This window comes from Rhipicephalus microplus, chromosome 3 (assembly GCF_043290135.1).
Source record: "Rhipicephalus microplus isolate Deutch F79 chromosome 3, USDA_Rmic, whole genome shotgun sequence".
Classification (NCBI taxonomy): Eukaryota; Metazoa; Arthropoda; class Arachnida; order Ixodida; family Ixodidae; genus Rhipicephalus; species Rhipicephalus microplus.
In genome coordinates, this window is record NC_134702.1 from 225,749,849 (window position 1) to 225,775,446 (window position 25,598).

At 47.3% G+C, this 25,598-nt stretch overlaps 1 pseudogene; it reads right to left on the minus strand.

The window, feature by feature from the left end:
• Positions 1-275: 275 nt before the first annotated feature.
• On the minus strand, positions 276-25,025 carry LOC142803148 (uncharacterized; annotated as a pseudogene).
• Positions 25,026-25,598: the final 573 nt, after the last annotated feature.

Consider the following 25,598-nt stretch of genomic DNA (forward strand, 5'->3'; position numbering starts at 1 on the left):
ACATGGCTCTCTGACTCCATATAGCGACAAAGTGGGCATCCCTGCATTCAACATACTGAAGTTAAGCTTGTGGCCTGCTGTCGATCAAAGCGACAAATCGCCTTCGAAGTGTTTGTAGTCAGCTTCGGTTCGCACACCCATGCAGTACCTACAAATTCTTCCTTGTCTGAACGTACATTTGAAGCATCCAATTCTATGGCTAGATAAATTGTCACCAGTAGAGATTAGAACAGATCCCTTCAAAAGGTTTCCATTCACGATGATGTCATGGCTTGCTATTGCATTGAAATCGACTGAAGAGTCTTGGCAAAACCGTAAGTGGCAACATGCTTATCTTTGACAAGGAGCAAGAAGTAAATTCTTGACAGAATTGACCGAAACTTCACCGCAGAATTTAGCACGGAGAAGTAGAAAGCTGCCATTTTGTGTTTTCTCCTTTTGCTACCTAACGGATTGCACACTTCAAACTCAACACTGTAGATTTGTAAACAAAGTTTGCTGGTATCACCCTCAAAGTATTCATGATTTTCAAATGCGCTTCTATCAAACACCGAATGCGTGTAATCATCCGTTGAGTAACTATTACGCTCATTCGACAGTTGCGAACGTTCAATCATTTCCTTTAGTACGTCACAAAGAGGAACGTATTCCATTGTGTCAGTTTCATTCAACACTACCGTTCGGGATTTAACAAGAGGAAAATGTGCCTTCCAGTAAGTTGTACGGCCACATCTTGTCCGCCGCTGATCGAGTTGGTCCTTGGAAGTTTCTTGCAAGCTGTCAGCTGCCTCGTCGTCAGATAGCATTTGCTGATGGTCTGCGATGGCTTCAACAAAATGAATCACATCGTTGGCTAATTCATGCACTGTGGATTCGGGTAGCCGCCTCCCTTACTTACATTTATTCAAAAGTGCTGCCAGTTGATAGCCATAGTTTCTTGGAGACCTGACAACCTCAGGTAGTTTGACTGGCACAATTGGTCTCACTTCTCATCATGAGGTATGGCAAGTGCTGCTTTGTACTGACTTGTGCCATCATCATCTGCGTGCTGTCACGAGTGCCTATACCTTTTATGTGGGCAGCATGTTTCCTGTACACATGCCTCTTGTATTAAAATAACCGACGGAACGTTTCGATGCAGCCACCCAAGCCACACACCCAGTTTGGTTCATGGCCATGGGCAGTGCGTAGGTGCCTAAATAGTGCCTTTAAGGAAAAGTGGGTAGAGGCACACCGGGGGCAACGAAAGAACCGTACTCCTGGCATCTGAAAAGATAAGTAGTTTATCTTGAGAAACACTCCTTTATGACTATTTCAGCGTATACAAATATGACTTGTGAGTCTAAACTCAATTAATTCCATTTTGTGACTTGGATCAAATACCTTCACGCATGAATAATTTTCAAGTAAGAATTAAGGACCCCTCACAACAAATTTGCTAACTCGAGATGCTTGTGTTGTTGGTAGTCCTGCACTGATTATTAGTGGTGAATGTTGCCTATAAGATAATATATACTGGGCTTACATTACAGAGGGGCGTGATCATCCAAACATCAAGGTCGACCGACAATTTTTGTGATTTCACGTATATGGCTCCCCCTCCCCCATGTCACTTGCAGAGGTCAAGCAAGTGTGATCGGCGTGAGAAAACGTTTGCGAGGTGCACGCAATACCCCGACTGGCACCCGGTGAGGACTATTCTTCGTCAACTCTCTTGCTCTACTGCTCTGAAGGTGATTTTCACTGCTTACGCCGAGATTTTTGAAATCACTTTATTCTTCCCCGCCCAAATCATTTCGTTCTTCACCGTCCATGGTCCCATGCGATGATATAGGTGCTAAGGTACTCAGCTGCTGACACACAGGTCGCGAGATCAAATACCGGCTGCATTTTCTATGGAGGCGAAAATGCTCTAAGCCTGTGTGCTCAGACTTGGGTGCACGTTAAAGAACACCAGGTGGTCAAAATTCACGGAGCCCTCAACTACGGCACCTCTCGTAATCATGATTTGGTTTTCAATCGTCAACCCCATGCACATATCATCATCATTATTCACTCACGTGTCCCCCTATTTGAAAACGGCGCCCGAGAGGGACAAGGTGGGGCGCGGCCACCCAACTAGTAATCGCCAAAAAGAGGGGTGCAAAGTCAGCCCGCATGTTGACTTAATACGGAGAAGGGGTAGTGCGTCCCGGGAGAGGGGGCGCAATGTTAATCCCATTCATTGATCTGAAAAGGAGGGAGGCACTGCAAAGAACCTTTGCCCCCCCACCTACCGAAAAGGAGACCCTGCGTACGCTCATGCTGTTCCGCAATGCCGCACTGCACGGCTGCTCAATTAGCTCCGGTGCCCCGCCTGTCCCACTAACAGTCCGCACTTTTCCGTGTTCACATAAGGAGACGGCGAGCAAGAACGCGCAATAAAGCGCTTTCGCGCTGATGTGACGAGGAAGTGCACTTTGCAGGATGCACTTACCTCGCAAATTAAAATTCATCTCCTATGACGCAAAAAAATGCAGCAATGCTTATTAATTGAACAATGTTGAATGTGTGTGTGTATTGCTGCCCTGTTTTGATTGACAAAAAGCACTGTGGAACTCTTATGCCATATGTTTCCTTAACACTGCTTCATTATTAGCCGTTAAAACCAGTCAAAGTTCCGTTTTTTTTTCTTTTCTCGCCAAACCTTCACGCGCGAGAAGCACCGCACAGGTTCACTGTTTTACCCCGCTGTGGTAGTCTAGTCGCTAACGTACTCGGCTGCTGACCCGCAGGTCGCGGGATCGAATCCCGGCTGTGGCGGCTGCATTTCCGATGGAGGCGGAAACGTTGTAGGCCCGTGTGCTCAGATTTTGGTGCACATAAAGAACCCTGAGTAGTCGAAATTTCCGGAGCCCTCCACTTCACCGTCTCTCATAATCATATGGCGGTTTTGAGACGTTAAACCCCACATATTCATCCATCGAGGTTCACTGTTTCATAACGCTCATCTTTGTTATTGTTCGTTGCCAGCCGGCTGGCGTTGTTCGGGCCTTGAAACAGCGATAACACACATAAAGGGCAACGCTCCCACTAAACAGCACCAATCAAGAAAATGGCATTGCATTTGCCGCGTCCTCAATTTGAGATCCTTCCTGGCAAAGACTGTCGAACAGGGTTGCCAAATGCCAGGGAGCAAGAATGGCAGTGTGAAAGTAGCTAAAAACTATCGAGGAGATAAAAAGTTGCGAAATTATTCTTTCAAGCATTTACTGGCAGCTGTTTAAAGGCACACAAAAGGACACTTTGAGAACTCTCATTTCTTACGGTTCACTTTGATAAATTCATTATTGGCAGAGAAAATAATTGTTGAAGCTTCATTTTTAAATTGCGCGACAAAATCTGCGTGCTTCACGTGAAAAAAATTCAAAATATATTTTCCGTACTTTCATCACAGTGTTCTAGTACATTACTTTGGTGGCATTGGCTCGAATAAGTTTTCCTAACCGTCTTATGCTAAGTCTCTGGCTCCCACAGACTACAGTGTACACCATTTTTATTGATAGCAAGCTACACAGGACCCTGTAGGCTCCTTCAGAATTTCTTACGTCATGGTGTTTGGTGCGAAAATGTCAAGGTGGCGTCACCACCAGAGTTATTTTTTGACATTCTCTTCTGAGAACCTTGGGTCTACTGAGAACCTTAGGACACGTGATAGCTAAGCCCGCACACCTGCCAGCAATTAAAGCGGGATAGTTTACAAAGTACAGTAAGATTATTACGGTGCAAATTCGGGGAAAATGGCAAGATGAACAAGAACTCAGTAAGCGTGGTTTTTTTTTAAAAGCTGAACGTCCATTTGGCAAGTAGTGTGTCAGATTTCTCTCTCTTTTGCTGAAACAGTTCCAACAGAGTTTACCTCAAAATGTGCGGTTGCTGAACAAAGTTTCACTGCTTTATGTTGGGAATGCTGTGCGGGTTGTTAAAGACGTGCCTCTGCTGGAATCTCTAATGTGCGGTTGCTGAACAAAGTTTCACTGCTCTAAGTTGGGAATGCTGTGCGGGTTGTTAAAGACGTGCCTCTGCTGGAATCTCTAAATGTGCGAGACGAAAAAATTGCAGCCATTGCAGCGCAATGTGAAAAACTGACTCTGCTAAGCTGGAACAACTATGGGAGCACCAGTGCATTCTTGAATGAAGTGCTACAACTAAGCAGAGTACATTTTTGCATGTCTCTCTTGATACGTAACCACCTAGTTCTTTTACTCACTGAGCAAGTACGGGCGGACGGAAGGACAGACAGACAGACGATTCCCGGTTTACCGATACAACCCTCCGAATCTTCACCCCACTAATAATCATTCGCTCTGTGAATATGCTATTTCTTTTTTTTGTAAAATAAACGGGATTTACTACATCCGCTGCGTCTATCTTGAAGATGAATGGATGGGTGAAAAACTTTATTCGGATCCTGAAGGATCCCACTCCCATTTTACAGGGGTAGGATCGCGGGCCGCTCCCACGTAAGAAGGGGAGGCCTAGCCTCACCGCCACATCGTGGGCCTTCTGAACAGCCTTGAGTTCTTGTATGGGGACCGGACACTTCAGCTATAAATGAAAGACATTTTCGGAAAATATTATTTTTTTTTCTTATAAACAGGGACACGGAATAAAATAATGACGCATGGATGACGGAAAAAACCTCCATTAGTAGCGTGTCGGTGTGGACTTCAATGTTCTTAATGTTTTTGTTCACGGTAACGTGATCGCCGGATTTACTGAGAAATGCGTGCTTTAACATATAGTTTATCAGAATAATTCTAGTACACGAAACCTTGCTCAAGTACAATTGTATAAAACTACGAGATAACCTAGGTTACTCAACGTTCATCTTTTTTCTCCAAGTTAAAAGAAATCATATTGAGCCTAAATGATTTGAAAAAGTTTCTTGAAAAGAACAACCTATTGTATGCGTTTAGATATTTATTTCCCGTTTTTAGTGGGTTTTTCGGTCTCCTTTGGTGGGCTTTGTATTTCTGATTTCGCAACACTGGTCACGTGGTGTGGTTTCCCGCGCGAAATTGCTGGGCGCAGCTCTCTGAAGGTGCCAGCGATTCCGTGTGTGCGTTTTTACGTGCAATGCCGCGCTGCCTAGTTAGTCTACCGCACATTGGAAGAGCACGGACATACGTACTTGAAGATTCCACCCTCAGCGCGCTCAAGCAGGCAATCAACGTGTGCCCGGTTCTCAGCGGCAGGGTGGATCGGACGGCAGGCTCGTTTCAGGCAGGTCGACGTATTCTTTGGTTCGTTTGTTAACCTTGAGCCTTGAAGTAGCATTGTGCAGAGTAACCGCAGACTTCTTGACGAAGGCTCTCTGCGATATATATGGTTAATGTTTATTTTCCCAAAGACTGTTTCAAATGACATGAAACAGTGTGGCTAGCACCGACAAGAAGACCGATTGCTCCCGTTCCAACCTCCAGCGACGAGCAGTGGGTTGCGGACCTCTCTACTTGCCTGCGTCGCTTTGCCCTCATCACCGTTTTGTTAGGTTCTGCTTCTCATATCATCGATTCCCATTGTGCATGCGATCTGCTAGTTTTTTTTTGTCATGTAAGTCGCGAGAATCCAGGCCACGCGTTTTCTAACGGAATCTTGTGCTCCCCTGCAATCAAAAGCTTCATGTGTGGCAAGCCCTTTAGGGGCATTCACACAGTGTGCCAATTAGTTTAGTGTACGGTAAAGATCGCTCGCCAAGCATATGTTTATTTGCTTGCATATAGCACATCCAGGACGATATTGCTTTACTGCTTTCTAAACCGAAAGCACGACTATGCTTTTGCATTTTCACAATGTATGCTGCTCGTGTAACAGACCCACAATGTATGCGGCTTGTGTAACATAGCCAATACAATTGTGCTTTACCATTCACCGATACTAGACAAGACGTTCGATGAGTATATAGATGTCTCTCCTGTAGACACTATACTCGACTTCTCATAAATTCAAGTGCGCCCACAAATGGACAGTGAGAGACACTGCGCATCAACTTCTAGAGCGGTATTTTGTCCGGTTGTCATATATTTAGTGAAGTCCCGACTCGTCTTCGAAATCGTGTAGAGGCCTCTCTCTCACTCTATTCTTTTTTCAGCATGTTACTGGAGGCAGTATGATGGCTTGTGGCAGGCCAGACCACGAAAGCGATATACGTGTTTCCTTCAATATGTAAGTGTATTTAAATGTCTTAGTACACTTTCACTCTATTATGCTCGCTGTTGTGCTACTTGATGCATGCCTGGATTCAATAGTCAACATCACACCAAAATCACAGCTGCACTAAAATGTGAAAAACTCATAAACTGGGAGGGAGTCCTTCTTTATGAATTGTAGTGGTTGTCACAGGGTCACAGATAGTATTTAGTTTTAGCTGTTAAAGGTACCCTTAAACGATTGTGATGGTTCGGTACAAATACATTGAGTCAGTGAAGCATGTCTCAAGGATCAAGTGAACGCTGATTTAAAATCTGTGCAAGTTTGTGATGTAGCAGGACGCAATAAACATGTCAATCACTACAGATTGAAGTGGTTTTGCCAAACGAGTCTTAAACTCTTCGCTTCCACTTCTTGTGGGCAACCGTGAACGATCCGTTTGGACAGCGAGCATTGTCTGCCTTTCTTAAAATGCGCTCCATATTGAAGTATAAATATATGGTGCTGTCCATCTTAAGGTTTCTTTTCTGAAACACATTGAAATACTACTTTGTTTAGCCTTATTGTGGGCTGTATATCTAGAGATTTGAAACTTGATACTTCGGTGTGTTGTGTCTATTACGTTAAATTTCTACAGCATGCATATCTGCCGTCTGCTGCTGACGTTTGGATTGGGCTGAAGGGCCTGTCAAGCTGCTTGTATGCAGCTTTTGTCGTCAGCCTTTCAATGTATTCACGATAAATAAATAAAGAATACCTCAACTCAAAAAACCTCAACTCAAACTTGTATAGCAATGAAATGATGTAAGGCAACTGGCAGGTGATGTTGTGCCACCTTGCTGTTGCAGTAAGAGTCGGTATCTTTCTCTCCTAACGCCAGGATCGACGCACTAGCAGTCAAAATGTCCTCCTAAAAGGCAACACTAGGCTGGTTGTGATTATGCTTATCTGTGATCATTCTCAAGCAATGAAGATTCTTAGTATAAAACAGAGTAAATGAAAACAACAGTTACTGTCATGACACCTCGCTCAGTTGAATGCGAAATTCCACATTTCGCCTGTCGCGACACATAGAAAACTACTGCTGATATCAGCGAGAGCACTACTGTTGCCAGCATTGACTTGGAGTTAGACGATTTAGACTGAAACACCCTGTTGGGCCACTACAGCGATTCTTAAAGAAGAAAGGCCGTGCTGAGAGAGATGAAGTAATATTGCACATTGCTGCCTTGATTCGAGGAACGATGCCTAATTTATGGTGCAAGCAATATGATGTTTTTGCCTAACAGCTGAGAGAATTTAAAAATCGTTTCATGCTCTCTTTAATCACCTAGTTATTAAATACTCCTTGATTGGAAAAGCAGAGAAGTCAACCTGATGGTGTAATATAGCCTACTACGATACACTGGTAGGAGGAGAGAGACAAAAGATGTTAAAAGAATGCCTTAAACTGCAGCATGAAAAATACAGCTATACGATCTCGTTTATGGTTAACAAATTATGTGTGTCTGCTGTGCTCTAGGAGCTGATTTCGTGCCTTCAGCGCTCACTGTGCTTCACGATTTGTGCTTATGGCTGTGCCAATGTCGGTAACGCATATAAAAACTGGTACATTCACAGCTGCTAAGTCCCTAGCGGCAAACTATAGTAACCAAACTATGCAGATATGCACTATGCTAGTAGCAGTGAATTTTATTATTTTGCACCAGATTGACTTCATTGCAGGTTTAATGAAACAATTTGTACGATGGATAGGGCACGACACTTTCTATAAAATATTGTTGTGAGACACGGTGCTCCATCGATAAAATAGCGGATCAACGTACCGCCTTCACGTCCACGCTCTTGAAGACAGTGCTCAAGCTCAGTGAAACAGCCCATCCCAAAACCAATTCTTATCATCCGCAAACGAAAGGCATAAGAAAACGCCTCAACAAGACTATTGCTGACTTGTTTAGTTGGACGACATTCTACCGTACGTCACGTTCGCCTATAATATAGCACAACAAGTACTACAAGAAGAACCCCGTTTAGTCTTCTTCATAAGGCCGTGAAGTGATAACGATGGTTTATGCCATGTTAACTAACGAAAGCAATGGTACCAATTTGGACGCTGCAGCGTTTACTCAATGAGCAGAAGAAGTGAAACAGCTTGCGCACGACCAAATGACTAAGCAGCAGAATTACGATGTCCAGTATTATAATCTGCGGTACCGACACGTCGTCTATCAGCCAGGCGAGTGTGGGTATGGAGTCCTATCCGCCACCGGCATCTTTCTGAAAAATTGCTGAAGAGATATTTTGGCCCTTACACAGCTGTACAACTCCCGAGTGACGTTAACTACGTGGTCGTTCCTGACAGCCCGTCAAAATATTGCCTGCACAAACCAGTAATCGTGCACGTTGTGCGAATGAAGCCCTATCGTTCGGACTGATTTGCACCTTACATCTACTGTACCGCCCTTTGTAGTAAAGCATCGGGACGATCCTCTCTGGATGCCCCGCCGCGGTCGCCTAGTGGCTAAGGTACCCGGCTGCTGCCCGCAAGTCGCGGGATCGAATCCCGGCTGCGGGGGCTGCATTTCCGACGGAGGCGGAAATGTTATAGGCCCGTGTGCTCCGATTTGGGTGCACGTTAAAGAACCCCAGGTGGTCGAAATTTCCGGAGTCCTCCACTACGGCGTTTCTCAATAACATATGGTGGTTTTGGGACGTTAAACCCCACATATCAATCAATCAATCCTCTCTCGAGGAAGGCAAATGCCGCATTGATTATGCAGTACCAAAAGAACAAGAAGAGTACGCGCAGTGAGAGAGAAAGAGGAGGTTTCCAACTGATCTGTTTTCCCATTGTTCTCGTATAAATAAGCGAGTTGTCCTGCATCCAAGTGCTGCTGTTTCTGCGTTGTGACAATATACATATCAGCACTATATCGAATCGCTGTTTTAGACTAAATGTGTGTTGTTTTATGAAATCAAAAGTAGCTACATTATTGGCTGCATATTAAGAAGGTGGGAACAGTTTCTCGAAAAGGCCCACCAGTCAACTTCGCAGTCCTCGCCCGTAGGTAACCAAAGGGTGCGCTACCGAATCAGTGAACCTGAACAAATAATGGAAGCTATTTTTTACAAAGGCGCTCCCTGATTTTTGAGAGACGATTTACTTTCTTCAATTAAGGGTAAACAATGCTATACGTCAAGACGAGTGTAACCAAAGCGCAGGTAGCTTTTTGGTTTAACTTCTCACACAGTTCGGCCTTCTTTCTATACGATTCAACAAACCAGAGAAATCTCAATGCCGTCCATGTACTTTGTCTCCTGATACAGTTATCATTACGATGACAATATCTCCACGTGCTCCACGAGAAAGAAAACGCCAAGATGATAACAGGCACTCTCGAGAGGCTTAGAATAAATATGGTGTAAGGTCTGGCGTCACAGGCCATGGAAGCGAGTCTTCTCGGTCTCAAAAGGGCGCGCTTCCCAAAAAGCTTATTCTCGTAAGACGATAATCTCGGCGTAAGCGCGCCCCTTCTGGCAAGAATACCGCGGTCAATAGCCGCTTCTAGATACCAGCTAAATGGTCCCCGGAATGCGGATTGCCGGTGGGTGACGGGAGGACAGTGCATAGCCACCCAACCGTCAGGAGTAGAGTCCACGGGACGGCTGTCATGCTGGACAGCGTAGTCATCTCGCGGTAATTCAGGAGGCCCGCAGCCGAACGGCGCCATCATTGTGTGCGTTCGCGCAGTTCGCAGAACGTTGGGGACAGGCCAGTCCTTTCGTCTCTCTCTTTCCGACTGAGCAGTCGAGTGCGGGAAGAAGAGAGCGAGAGGATAGATATATATATATGATATATGGTGTTTTTTTGGCGCAAGGGCCATTTGATGGCCAAAGAGCGCCAGTTCATGAGAAATGGAATGTGGACGATGATTGTGATTAGCGGCTGTATAAGGGCCATAAAATTCCTCGCGGTAAGGCGGGTAAAAACATACAAGTAATAAAATCATGACCATGCCGTGAAAGGTGTGTGTGGTGCGAATAGATGAACAAAGTTGATGATAATAAAAGACGATGGTGGATATGTATGGCATTAGCACAAGTGCCTCCCTCGTTCATACCTTTGCGTCCAAGGGCCGTGAGGCAAGTGCTTTCTTGTGTAGCCACCGCAGCGAAAACCTCTCAGGAGAGGTCATGCTACGGAATGCCCGGGTATATGATATGAAAACTATGAATTTCTTTTAAAAACGCTAGCAATGATTTATAACTAAAAAGCGGTTTCCTACCGACGAACATTGCAGGGTGTAAAGGTATATGTTGTTGGTAGGGTAATGAAAAGTGTTGTTTTCTTGTAGTGTCCAATTGTTTACATTGAATTAAAACGTGAAGAACTGTTAATGCCTCACCACATTCATCACACAATGGTGGATCACCACCGGACAAAAGATGTGTGTGTGTCGTGTATGTGTGTCCTATCCTGAGTCTTGTTAGTGTTACCTCTGTTAGACGTGATTTTGATACTGGTGGTCAATGGCCAAGGTGTGGCTTGATAACGTGTAGTTTGTTTTGTGTGTGTGTATCCCACTTGCTCTGCCAGTAGTCCCTGAGGTTTCGTTTGAAAGACGGCTTAAGATCAAGGGCCGGCATTGATATGGATGTAATGGCGGTGCTCTCATGGACGGATGCAGCGAGCTGATCCGCCCTCACGTTGCCTTGGATCTCACGGTGCCCTGGCACCCAGCACACTACAACATGTTGTTTGAGTGTGTAGAGTGTGCACAAAATGGAGTAAAGTGAGACAAGGACTGGGTTTTTTTGTTTTTTAAGACTGTGCAGAGCCGTTACCACACTGAGGTAGTCTGTATAAATTACTGCTTTTTGTATTTGTAATTGTTTGATGTGTTTAGCTGCCACCAATATCGCGTAAGCTTCCGCTGTGAAGATACTTGTGCGTGGATGTAGAGGGTCAGCATCCGAAAAGGATGGTGCGACAGCAGCGTCGGACACAGAGGAGTTAGTCTTGGAGGCATCTGTGAAGAACTCAGTACGTGTGTATTTGTGTTGAAGTTCCAGAAAGTATGTTCGGATATGGGCAATAGGTGCATGTTTTGTAACTTCTAAGAAAGACACATCGCAGTCTATAGTCTGCCACTGCCACGGTGGCGGGTATGCTACAGGAACCATTAAACTGTGTTAAAGTGACGCTTCAGTTTCTTCAGCTAGACACTTCAGGCGAACTGAGAAGGGCTGCCTCATCGAAGGCCTGTTTTGAAACAGAGTTGAGCTCGAGAAACCATTAATTGTAGAGTATGAGGGGTGCTTCTTGTCTGCTTTCACCTTAAGGAAATAAACAAAGGACATGTAAGTTCTGTGCGGATGAAGCGACCACTCATTTGACTCAACACAAAGGCTTTCTACGGGGCTGGTGCGGAAAGCACCCGTAGAAAGGCGGATGCCCAAATGGTGCACGGGGTTCAGCATCTTCAAGGCACTTTGAGTAGCAGACTGATAGACAACGGCCCCATAATCTAAGCGGGCGCGAGTGAGGCTTCTATAGAGGTTCATGAGGCATTACCTATCACTACCCCACGTAGTACGTGAAAACACTTTTATAACATTCATGGCTTTTAAACATTTTGTTTTTAATTATTTGATGTGCGGTACGAAGGTCAACTTGTTGTCCAAGATTAAGCCTAAGAATTTATGCTCGGCTTTGACGGACAGACGTTAGCCGTTCAGTCGAATGTCAGGTTCCGAGTGCATGCCTCTCTTTCGAGAGAACAAGACACACGTGCTTTTTTGTGGGTCAAGTCAAAATCCGTTTTCATCTGCCCTTTTGGAGACCTTATTTAAACCCAGCTGAACCTGCCGCTCACACATGGCCAAGTTGCATGACTTGAAGCCAAGCTGAACGTCGTCGACATATGTACAATAGAACATATTGCAGGGAATGGACAAGTGCAAGAAATTCATTTTGATGAGAAAAAGTGTGCAGCTACGTACACCACCTTGTGGCACGCCTGTTTCCTGGACAAATGTTTGGGAAAGAACCGTGCCAACTCGGACACGGAATGTCCGGTTTGACAGGTAACTTTCGATTATGTGAAAAATTCTTCCGTGCACTCCAAGTTGGGACAGGTCTCTTAGAATTCCAAAACGCCATGTTGTATCATAAGCCTTTTCGATATCGAGGAACACAGAGAGAAAATATTGTTTATGGACGAAGGCGTCTCTGATCTGTGCCTCGATACGAACAAGGTGGTCTGTGGTAGATCTATTTTCTCGAAACCCGCACAGAAATGGGTCGAGCAAATTGTTTGTTTCAAGGATATGTATAGATCGGCAGTTTATCATTTTTTCAAAGACTTTGCACAAGCAGCTTGTAAGTGCAATAGGCCTATAACTTGCCGCTAAAGAAGGGTCCTTGCCCTCTTTCAAAATGGGAATAATAATAGCCTCTTTCCAGGAGGTAGGGATAGTGCCAGAAAACCAGATGGCATTGTACAGACAAAGTAAGGTTTTTCGTGTTTCGGCTGGTAGGTTTTTTAACATTTCATACACCACACGGTGAGAACATGGGGCAGAAGTACTGCAGGAGTTTAGAGATGTTCGTAGCTCAGCTAGACTGAAACCTTGGTTATATGCCTCGTATCTAGTGGATTTGTGTTCGAGTTTCTGCTTTTCTATTCTTGTTTTGTATTTTTGGAAAGTGTCAGTATAGTGGGACGAGCTGGATACCCGTTCAAAGTGTGCACCGAGGAAGTCTGCCTGATCTTCCAAGGTATCACCTTGAGTGTTTACGAGTGGAAGTGTGTGTACTTGTTTTCCTGCTATCCTACCAACCATGTTCCAGACTTTAGCCTCCTGTGTGTATGAATTGATCCCTGATAAAAACTTCTGCCAGCTTTCTCTTCTGGCCTTCCGACGCGTTCTCCTGCCTTGAGACTTTATTTTCTTGAAGGTGTCAAGATTTTCGGCTGTTGGTGAGTTCCGAAGCAACCTCCATGCCCTGTTCTGTTCCTTTCGCGCATTACGACACTCTGTGTTCCACCATGGGACGTGTCGTTTGCCGGGCATTCCAGATGTTTGCGGTATGCACCTGGCTGCTGCGTCAGTTAGAAAAGCTGTGAAGTACTGCACAGCTTTATCTATGTCTAACCTACATAGGTCTGTCCAACTCAAACGTGTAGTGTTGTGGAACTGTTCCCAGTCTGCTTTGTTTATCAGCCATTTGGGAACATGTAGAGGACATTCATATGTTGTTTGTGAACTCAACACTACAGGAAAATGGTCACTTCCATATAGATTATTTATGATTTTCCATTTCAGTAGGGGTAGGAGAGAAGGTGATACGATGCTGAGGTCTATAGACGAGTAAGTTTTGTTGTCAACGTTATAGTATGTTGGCTCTTTCCTATTCAACAAACAGGCACCGGAAGAGAAGAGAAATTGTTCAATGAGACGACCTCGTGCATCACAGCGAGAATCGCCACACAGTCCACTATATGCATTTAGGTCTCCAAGAAGCAAATAAGGTTCAGGCAGTTCATTTAATAAAGACTGGAATTTACGTCTTTCAAGACGTTGGTGGGGAGGTACATACAAAGAGCAGATGTTGACGAGTTTGTTTAAAAGTACCGCTCGAACAGCCACCGCCTCAAGGGATGTCTGGAGTGGTAAATGTGTACACGCTACTCCTTGGTTAATAATAATGGCTACGCTACCGGATGATGCCACAGCGTCATCTTGGTCCTTTCGGTATATGACGTAAGCACGTAAAAAATTGTGTTGGAGGATTTCAGGTGTGTTTCCTGTACACACAGCACTTGAGGTGAGTGTTTGTATAAAAGCTCTTGGACGTCGTCGAGGTTTTTAAGCAGGCCTCTGACGTTCCAATGAATAATTTGTGTTTCCATATTGGAAGTAAAGTAGTGCTGTGTGTACGTTAAGGGAGTGACTTGTTTAAGGTGAAAGGTCGAGCTCAAGTAACAGGGCTATTATTAGGCCCTGTTATGAGCTTTTTAGTTCTCTTGGCGCGCTCCAGAGAGCCGCGCCGCTCTTTTGGCACCAGGGGTGCCGCCGTATCCATTGCCTCCTCGGAGGCACTGGATGCCCGCTCATGCGAGCTGGTTTTTCGAAGCTTGGGCCTCGCCTGGCGAGGTGAGACCTTGAGACCCGAGGACCCTGGAGTCTCTGGTCTCTGTTCAATAGTAGGCAGAGTAGACTCAACCACTGCCGCCTTGGGGGCAGGCGCCACAGCCAATGGCTCGCTCTGCGCAGGCCGAAGGAGTGGCGAGGGCTGGTGCGACACTGCCCCCTGGCGCGCCGCATCAGCATATGTGGGGCCATAAAATGGCGAGACTCTTTTTCTTGCTTCTTTAAATGTAATGTTTTCTTTTATCTTTAAAGTGATGATCTCTTTTTCTTTTTTTCCAGAAAGAACAGGAACGTGAGTACGCAGCATGATTACCGCCACAGTTCACACAGTGTGCAGGTGCTTCGCAGTTGTCGGACGCATGGCCCACGACTCCACACAGAGCACAAGTTTTCGGGCCACGACAGCTTTGCGAGCCGTGGCCATATCTCTGACATTGGAAGCAACGGCGGGGGTTGGGAATATATGGTCTCACGGATGTCTTTGTGTACCCAGTCTGAATGGTTTCCGGCAAATCGCTCGAAGCAGAGGTCAGTACTAAGTGTTTGGTTGGGATTTCCTTTTGATCTATTCTGATCTTAATGCGCTGTACGTTTGTCACGTTCTGGCTCTTCCATCCTTCCAGAAGTGCAGCTTCGGTCAGGTCAAGCAAATCTACGTCCGATACGACCCCGTGAGATGAGTTCGTGGACCTGTGTGGCGTAATACTGATGGGTGTGTCTCCAAACGTTGTGAGGGTGTTCAGTTTACTGAATTGGTCTTTGTCACGAACTTCAAGGAGTAGATCTCCGCTGGCCATTTTGGTAACCTTATACCCTGCACCGAGAGTTTCGGTTAAGCACCTAGCCACTTTGAAGGGGGATACAGTTCTGGCTTGTTTGTTAGTTTTTTCGCAGTGTATAACGTGAAAATGAGGAAAGATTTCTCTTGGCCGAATGAAAAAATTGATGTCCTTGGTGCGTACCCGCTTTGAGGAGGCACGATCACTAAGTAAAGGGAATGCTTTGTGCATGCTAATTGTATGTTGTTCAGCAGCGTTGGCGGCCACCCACCATGGAGCCCAACAAGGGGACGCTGCAAGTTTGCAGGTGCTGAAAGCTTGCAGACGTCAGCCGTACAACACTGCCATAACCCAATGCGCCTAGACCAAGGTAGGCTATTTGCACAGGGTTAACCCTTGCCGCCAGGAAAATTGGAAGTAAACAGAAGAGAGTAGAAGACAGGACAGATAGATAGTGAGAGATAAAGACGAAGATGCAGGCAGAGAGAGATAGGAAAAGGCGACTGCCAATTTCCCCTGGGTGGGTCAGCCCAGGGGTGCCGTCTACGTGAAGCCGGGGCCAAAGGGGTGTGTTGTCTCTGCCGGGGGGCCTTAAAGGTCCAATCACCCAGCATTGGCTCAACCCCCAAGATCCCCTTTTCCCCGGACACGGCAAAGCCACGCACGGCTAGGCGTGGGAGGGAGTCAAAATTCCCCCGTTAGCTTGGGTCCGTGGTGTCGCTACACACCAAACGCCTACTTGCGCAGGCGCCCCTGCGAGGAAGAGAGCGAGAGGAGGGGATGGCAACAAGTGTGTTGTCTGTCCAATAAACGGACCAAATTGCTTTGGTTGGCCGTGAGGAAAATCGGGAAAGGCAACCAAGGTATTAAAACCTGGCTTCTGAGGCCGCGCGGGAGAGCCTGGTCGCAACAAAGAGTGTTCTGCACTATCGGCTCTGCCGAGGCAACATGCGACGGTTCCGACGGTCAAGTCTTGTCGATATGTACATAAGTTTCTGTGTATAAAGTCGAGTTGTTGTAACGTTTGAAATGTGCTGGCCTCCATCCCCGAACAAGCAGCAGCAGCGACGACAAAACAGGACGGACACCGAGAAGCAACCAACCTTCCACTCCCTTCTGTAGCAACAGCCGCTACGCAGCTGGGAGAGCTCTGCTCAAGGGAACAGAGGGAGTGGGTAGAAGGTTGAGTTTTACTGGCGCAGTTCGACAGGATCGAGACGACGACGACAAGGAGCGCTCTGCGCAACAAGGAGATCGTCGTGTTGCAGAGAACACGCAAGACCAAAAGCCAAGACATTGGCTGTTCCAACGAAGAGCCAAGCCACCGAGCTGAGGAGGCGGCAGTGTGGCAGCCATCGACCCAAGGAAGCCAGGGGTTTAGCCCCGGTCATCCCAATTCATCATTCCGGCGACAACCCCGGCGACATCGAGCAACCAGCGAGCAGAAACTTCAAAAGTGGGGAGTCCTCTGGTGTTCTTATATCTCAGGAGTGCCGCTGTCTTTATTTTTGAGTTTTAAGGCGTTCTATGGACACGAGGTTTGCCCACATGAACCCGGACAGGCGAGCGCAGGCCATGAGTCGTGAGTCGGGGGACAAGAGTGACGTGGGAAACCCGGGAGAGGGTAGTGCGCGGGAGAGCCAGAAAGATGACCGTTTCCAAAATCTCACGCCGGAGCGTAGACTGCAGGAATTGCGGTTGGAGATGGAGAGGCTGTCGCAGATGATGGGCAGAAGCTCTCGGTGGAGTGGACCCGAGTTCGGTTGGCGGGATCCGTGTAGCGAACTGAGACGCTATTCAAAAGTCCTCACGGTTGTTACCCAAATTTCCAGCCGAGGCTGAAGCACCGGTGTAGTTTGAGTCCGTGGAGAGTGCCCTAGAAGCGTACAAGGTACCGGGGGAGTTTTGGGGACGGTTAGTTTGCCCGTTGGTCGCGGAGAGAGTCCCGTTTTTGTCCACGCGGCTAAGCCCAACAGAGCACAAAAACTACCAGGTAATCAAGCAAATGGTGCTGGACGAGCTCAGACTTTCAGCCGGGGAATATCTAAAAAGATTTTTAGGGTCAAGCAAGCGTGTGAACGAAGGGTGGAGACCTTTTTCGACACGTTTAGAGAGCTACTTCCACTATTACTTTCAGGCAAGAGGGGTGTCGACATTCGAGGGCCTGGTCAAGCTTTTGGTGGCCGACCAAATAAAGAAAAATTTGTCGGAGGAGGCCTTGCGATATGTGACACTCCAAGAAGGTAGAACGTGGATGAGTGCCCCAGAGATATCCGCGTTGCTGCGAACGTTTGAATAAGCACAGGGGACGAACAGCGCCGCGAGGCAGGCGAAGCAAAGCGTGGCGGAGTCGAAAAGCGCGAGCAGGGCTAGATCCGACGAAGAGACAATAAAGGTCCGCGGGGCTGGAAAAAACCGTATCGTGGAGGAAAAACAAAAGCCCAGGGCCTGCTACAGTTGCGGCAGTACAGGGCACCAGAAATGCAAATGCCCGCAGCGTCAGAAACAGCCGACGGAGGTGCTTCCGAACAGTAAAAGAAGACAGCTTAGCGGCGCGTGTTTCGATTGAAGGTCCCCCAGCCGCACACAGTGATTTAATCCCAGTATCGCTCGACTGCAACGACAAACATATAGGAGCAGTGCTGGACACAGGTGCGGAAATTACAGTAGTCCGTGAGAGCGTGGTCCCGCCAGAGTTGGTGCAACCGCATGGGATGGTCAACCTGACTTCGGCGTTCGGGGAGAAAGTACAGGCCAAGCTTGCAGTTATTCCACTGACTATGTCGCGTGAGCGTGGAGTTTTTTCCGACGTTAGGTAACCAGTCTCAGTGTTGTGCGCGTTAACGGACCGTCTAACGGCACGAACAGATTGCCTACTTTCCGAAGAAGCATGGAAACTACTACACGAGGAGAGCACCCTCGAAGGGGTAGTGGAGGGTACATCAGAAGTGGGCGGCGCTCGGCCAGAGTTTGAAAGCGAGCCTCAGCACGCAGAGGCAGTATGGCGTCAGGACGAGGTGGACACTCGTGTAAAATTGGTAGAGCGACACGCGACCGAGGTGTTGATCAGCGAGGTAGCTGTAGCAAGCCGCGATGAAGGGGATCAGCGGGATGACAGCGTGTTGCCTAACGAAGCCCCGAGCATCGGCATGAAGGAAAGGTCCGCGTCAGACGAATTTCGCGGGAAACAACGGGGAGACCCGACTTCACAGGAAGCGTGGAGAGGAGCGGCGATAGGAAAAGGCAGTATGCTAGTAATCGACGGGTTACTTTATCATAAGGATAGGGTGTTGGGGCAATCGGTAACGCAGCTGGTACTGCCGGAATGCCGCAGAAGGGAAGTTTTGCAACTGGCGCACGAGTCAAGCTGGGCCGGCCATTTTGGTTGCCGTAAAACGTGCTCTGGGATCAAGTACAGTTTTTATTGGCCAGGCGTAGGAGACGACGTACGACGGCACTGCAACAGTTGTCATGGTTGCCAGGCGAGGGCAGACTGGCGTCGCGGGGACAGCGTCCCGATCGAACCCCTTACGAGACCAAGATATCCGTTTCAGCAGGTTAACATGGACGTTATTGGACCTCTGGAGCCACTATCAGTCTGGGGCCATAAGTACTGTTTATGCGTCATCGACTTATGCACGCGCTGGCCCGAAGTGGTGTGTTTGCGTTCGTTACGCACTAGGGCAATCTGCGATGCACTACTGGCAGTATTTAGCAGAACAGGCATACCCGAGGTTATAGCTTCCGACTACGGCACTAACTTTACAGCGGCACTGACAAGAGAGTTTTTGTCGAAAGTTGGTTGCTCCCCTCGAATTTCCACGCCGGGGCACCCTGAGAGCAATGGGGCGGTCGAGCGATGAAACAGGACCTTTAAAAACATGCTATACCACATAATAGAGAAGGAGGGGAGGAATTGAAATCAATTTGTGCCTTTCTTGCTGTGGGGGTACAGGGAAGTCCCACACGATACGACTGGAGTAGCGCCTTTTGAGATGCTGTATGGGAGGCAACCAACGGGTCAGTTAAGTATACTTAAGAGGGCTTGGACGGGGAAAACTGCAGTGCCGGGAAAGTTGGGGGCGTCGCCAGCAGCGTACATGGAAGAATTACGAGGGCCGCTCAGGTGCGCGGCGCAGGTTGCAGAAATGGTCAGCTCGAAATCACAAAACACCTACGCTGCGCAATTCAACGAAAGGGCGAAGGCAAAAGAGTTTAACGTCGGTGATTTGGTACTGGTGTTTGATTTTCAACGACCAGGGAAAATGTTTCCGAAATGAGAAGGGCCAGGCAGTGTCACCGAGAGATACCGCGAGCATTCATACTTCGTGCAGATGCCAGCAGGTAACCGGAAACTGGTGCACGCGAATACGCTGCTCCCATATCAGTCCAGGGTTATGTCGGTAGGAGTAATGTTCGAGGAGAATGGTGATTTCGGTGAAGTAGAGTGCGCCCCACAGCCAGGGGCAAAGCGTAGTGAAGAAGTTTTTCCGTCGCGCGATATGGTAGCCCATTTAGTAGAACGGGAACGCGGGGTGATCTGCGAAGTGTTCAAGAGGCATGTGGAGCAGTTTGGCGGGGGGCCGACGGTATCGGCAGTAAGGCCACACGAGATAAGGTTGCAAGACGTGTTTGTCCGCAGAAGCCCGCATCCGTACAGGGTACCCAAAAGCTTACAGGCCGATGTGGGGACGCAGGTAGACGAGCTGCTCGAATTGGGGTTGATTTTTCCGTGCGAGAGCCCGTATGCCCATCCGCTGGTATGCGTTCCGAAGAAAGACGGCAGCATGCGACTCTGTCTCGATTTTTGGGCATTAAACGCGGGGACGGTGGCGGACGCATGCCCAATGGCCCTTCAGCAAGAACACATAATGAGCGTAGGAAAAGCGAAGTACATAACGCTGCTCGACCTGCGAAGAGGTTATTGGCAGGTACCACTCGAGTCTTCTTCGCGCCTGCTGACAGCGTTTGCGTGTCATCGCGGACATTTTGCCTGGACAGTAATGACCATCGGGCCTAAAAACGCTGCTCAGACATTCCAGAGGGTAATGAACGAACTGCTAAGGCCACACAGCGGATACTGCTGTGCATACCTGGATGATATAGCCGTTTTTAGCGAAACGCTCGAAGAGCACGCGGAACACCTGGGGCAGGTGTTTGATACCCTAAAGCGGGTTAACCTGAAGGTCGAGAAGGATAAGTGCCAGATAGCTCGTCCATCGATCCGTTATTTGGGACATGTGGTAGGCTCGGGACGGCATGCACCTGACCCTGAGAAGCTTGCAGCGATCAAAGGTTTAAAGGCGCCGGAGACTAAAAGAGAACTACGCAACGTACTGGGCCTATGTGGCTACTACCGAAGCTATGTGAAAGATTACGCAGAGGTAGCGAGGCCCCTGACAGAGCTAACGGGGAAGTGAATCCCGAACCTAATTCCGTGGTCCGTGGAAGCTTAAAGGGCGTTTCAGCGGCTTAAGATCGCACTGTGTGAGGCAGCAGCATTATCGACCCCAGATCCCGAGAGGCCGTATTGGCTGTTTACAGACACGTCCGCGGTCGCAGCTGGAGTCTGCCTGTCGCAACGTGCGGACGATGGTACCGAGATGCCGATCGCATTTGCGAGCCACAAGTTCTCTCCAACTTAAAAGCGCTGGTCGACTATTGAGCGAGAGGCCTTTGCAGTCATCTGGGGTCTGAAAAGGTTTGATTTCTGGCTCTTCGGCGCACAAGTTACCGTGGTGTCAGACCACAACCCACCAAATTTTCTCACCCAGGGCACTCTTTCTGGGGCTAAGCTTACCCGTTGGGCCTTGGCGCTTCAGCGGTATCATGTAGTGGTGCAGCACAGGAAAGGCGTCGAGCATGGCAACGCAGATGCGCTTTCGAGGGTGCCTAATGAGTGCTGGAGAATCAGCAGCGGTGTTCCGGGGGTCGAGACACTAGAGGATTAGGCGCATGCTGGACACTCAAGAGTGACGTGCGCGAACCTGTGGACAATTGAACAGCACCACGCGTTGAAAGGTCTATGTGTCTCAGTGAAGTGTATTGTTTCTCTTGTGCGTGTGTGTAGCATGCAGGAGTTATTGGTATTTTGGTTGAATTTGAACGGCACCATGTGCCGAAGGGTGTGTGTGTGTTTCAGTGAAGTTTTTGTGTGTGTATATGTACGACTGTAAGTATGTAGAAGTTTGTTGTTGTTTTACTTGCCTGCTTTATAGATTGTACTTGTGTGCACAGTGACCTCGTGTCGGTTTTTTTTCTTCTTTTTTTTGCTATGTGTTGGCGTCCCTTTGGTGGGGCCCCAAGGGTTAAGCAGAGAAAATATTGCACGCGTTGCAGAAATGCCTCTGACGTTCAAGGAACTGCGAAGTATGGTCACAGGGTTGGGGACGTGTGGCGCCATACCTTTATGTTGTTATTCGCGCAGCTGCATTTGAGCGCTTGCGTGAATCTTGGAAAAGGCGTGTAAGGTCTGGCGTCACAAGCCATGGGAGCGAGTCTTCTCGGTCTCAAAAGGGCGCGCTTCCCAAAAAGCCTATTCTCGGGAGACGATAATCTCGGCGTAAGCGAGCCCCTTCTGGCAAGAATACCGCGGTCAATCGCCGCTTCTAGCAACCAGCTAAATGGTCCCCGGAATGCGGATTGCCGGCGGGTGATGGGAGGACAGTGCATAGCCTGTCCGTCAAGAGTAGAGTCCGCGGGACGGCTGTCATGCTGGACAGCGTAGTCATCTCGCGGTAATGCAGGAGGCCCGCAGCCGAACGGCGCCACCATTGTGTGCGTTCGCACAGTTCGCGGAACGTTGGGGACAGGCTGGTCCTTTCGTCTCTCTCTTTCCGACCGAGCAGTCGAGTGCGGGAAGAAGAGAGCGAGAGGAGGGGATGGCAACAAGTGTGTTGTCTGTCCAATAAACGGACCAAATTGTTTTGGTTGGCCGTGAGGAGAATCGGGAGGGGCAACCGAGGTAATAAAACCTGGCTTCCGAGGCCTCGTGGGAGAGTCTGGTCGCAACAAAGAGTGCTCTGCACTATCGGCTCTGCCGAGGCAACATGCGACGGTTCCGATGGTCAAGTCTTGTAAATACGTACATACGTTTCTGTATATAAAGTCGAGTTGTAACGTTTGAAATGTTCTGGCCTCCATTCCCGAACAAGCAGCAGCAGCGACGACAAAACAGGACGGACACCGAGAAGCAACCAACCTTCCACTCCCTTCTGTAGCAACAGCCGCTACGCAGCTGGGAGAGCTCTGCTCAAGGGAAGAGAGGGAGTGGGTAGAAGGTTGAGGTTCACTTATGGCTTGTGTTATCTGCTGCTAAATCAAAGAAGCGTCTAGTCTTGAGCATGACCACATGACAAAGTGGGAAAGAATGGGGGCGCGGCGAGGAGGACTGGGCCATTTGCAGCGTTATTCACGCCCCGTACACAGCATATGAAAGTTGATTCGAAGAGGCATTGGAGTACAATAAACAGAAGCATCAGCTGCAGTGTCAAGCGTCTTAGACGCGGGTTGCCAATAGGCGTAGAAAGAATCTGGAAAAGACACGAAAAATCAAAAAGCATGGTTTCAAGAATCCCTTGTAAAAGTAATGCTTGGTTTCTGGGCGAAAATCGATGGTAAAATGAAACAAATTTTCAGTGAATCAATAGACTACTTCCATCGAAGTTCATTTTTGTACAGAAAATCTGTGATAATTCTTCAAAAATAGGTTTTGCGGACCAATAGACGACTTCCGTTTAGTTTAGAGTCCTGTTGAGTTTTGTACACAGAATTTGTGAACATATTTCAAAAGTGAGTGTTGCCTGTTATTTATAATCATTCCTTTTGTGAGTACAGTCACGTAAACGTACGGGTTATAAACAAGTGAACACTAAGCAATATAGTGGACTATGTGATGATGTGGGTGCCTCAAAGTGTATTGTGGTCACTTATGACCATTGCGAGTGAAATTGAAGAGGGAATAAAAGACAGACGAGTACAAAAACTCACAGATCAAAATTGGGGCATGGGATTACGCTGGCAAGGAGCTGTTTTCTAAGAAAAATCTTTAAAAGGGCGCGCACATCACGCGCATTTTTTCATGCAAGTATTTCATCATGAAGTTAATCTCCTGTCTTATCCAAGGTACCAGAAGACACTGCAATGGGTTCATTCCTTTTCCTCATTTACGTCAACGACCTGCCCAGTAACGCTTCTTCAAACATACGCTTGTTCATCGATGGCTGCGTATTTTATTGCCAGCTCTCCAAAATGACTTACTAATATAGATAAACGGTGTAGTGATTGGTTATAGGTGATGAAGACTAATAAAATATTTCTTTTTCATTGATAGACGGCATGACTACCCGGCATTCATATACTTTATTAACGGCAGCGTCATTGTCTCAGAACCTAGTGCTAAATACTTGGGTATTACTCTCCATAACAACCTCATTTAGGCTACTCACATTACCAATATTACCAATGCCACTAACCACAATTTAGGCTATATAAAGTGAGATCAACCGCATGCATCTCCTCCGGTGAAATTACAAGTATCTATTACTCTAATCCGGCCTAAATTAAAGCAGGCTTGTTCAGTCTCGGATCCCCCTAAACGTGTTCTAATTTATCTAATCGAATCAGTACACAACAAAGATTGATTGATTGATTGATTGATTGATTGATTGATTGATTGATTGATATGTGGGGTTTAACGTTCCAATACCACCATATGAATATGAGAGACGCCACAGTGGAGGGCTCCAAAAATTTCGACCACCTTGGGTTTTTTAACGTGCACCCAATTCTGAGCACACGGGCCTACAACATTTCCGCCTCCATCGGAAATGCAGTCGCCGCAGCCGGGATTTGATCTCGCGACCTGCGGGTCAACAGCCGAGTACTTTAGCCACTAGACCACCGCGGCGGGGCAGTACACAACAAAGAGGTGAAATTTATTTATTCAGAATATTCTAACACGACTAGGGTAACTAACTAAAGAAAAAAGCACGTCTAGCTACTCTTCAGACTTGGTGCAACATTGCAAGGCTTTCTTTCTTTCGTAAGTTTTTTCATGTCCTATGTAACTCTTCTCTCAGCAATCTAGTTTATCGCATCTCTCATCGCAACAGCCTTGAAAAAGCCGTATATCGTCCTCGTTCCCGAACTGCCACGCATTCGCAAACATTCTTTGTCAAGACTGCCGTCGACTGGAACAATCTTCCTCCAGACGTGGTCTTTTGCATCAGCCATGCTCATTTCGAGAACTCTGTTGAGTCACACTTTGTATATAATATTTAACTTGTTTGTTTCTCCCACTCCTCATACAAAATCGTGTGATGTGTACAGGGTCCTTTAGGTATTTTCAACAAATAAATAATTGTGTACGTCGGAAAGTCATGTCTGTCAACGAAGCTGGCCTTGACTTTTTTGTTGGGGCACCGGGTTCGAATGTGTGTTCCGTCGATGGCCCTATTGGTGTTGGGAATCCTGTTATCTGAAAAGAAAGACAACAGAGAACAGTACCCATTCGTGGCTTAATACGCATAAATAATATTGTACGTTCACAGCTGAACTGACGGCATTAGGCCTCCAAAAATCCCACGAGTCTCCCTAGTACAGCGTGAAAACTGTTGCGGCCAGCGCTGCTCTTTGATTTTTCTTAGTTATAGAAAGCGCGATGCGGCCTCAAATTTTTAGATATTATCACTGGAATGTACGTAGCGACTATCAAGAGGCCTGACCCTATGCAAATCTTTCTGAAATTGTTCATGAACAAAAATTACGTACCGCCTCAAAGCAGGTGCTCGTCTGCTGTTTCTCTTCTATACGCGGCATCTCCAGGTACATAGGAGTGACAGCTTCAAGGAAGTCCGCGACCCAGTGCGCTACTCTATGCAGCGTGCTCTCAGCCATTCCGAAAAGCTGGGCTACTGATCTTTATGTGGCTTTGTTTCCAGCGTACTTGCACAAAATATTCATATTCAAATATCCACGGAAAATATGGTCGCGACAGCACATACTTTCATAGTTCATTATTATGGCTTTCGACAATGTTTCAGCGTTCTAATGAAGGCGACCTCTCACCAAAGGAAAGCTAAAATATGGCGTCCCGCCATGTAAGTGATTCGTGGGGTACAAGCGGTGAAGTGGAAAACAGTGTTGTCAGCATTCTGCAGGTATGCGACGAAGTCTGAAGTGTCCTCTGAACTGAAAAGAAACAACGAAAACAAAGTTACAGGATCACACTTCAAACTTGACCTAACTAATTTGTACCTCTTCATCATTCTGCGATGCTAAAACATCAGCGCCGAAGTGGTTCACTTTTGGGTGCTCACGTCGATGCTCCTGAATCACAGCGATCATTGTTTCGTTTCCCCTTTCTGTGGAGCTACTAAGATTCCAGAAACTAGCGTTGTGGCAAACATGTGATACATTCTGACCATTTTCTAAAAATGCCATCTGAACTGAGATGACCATAGAGCTCCC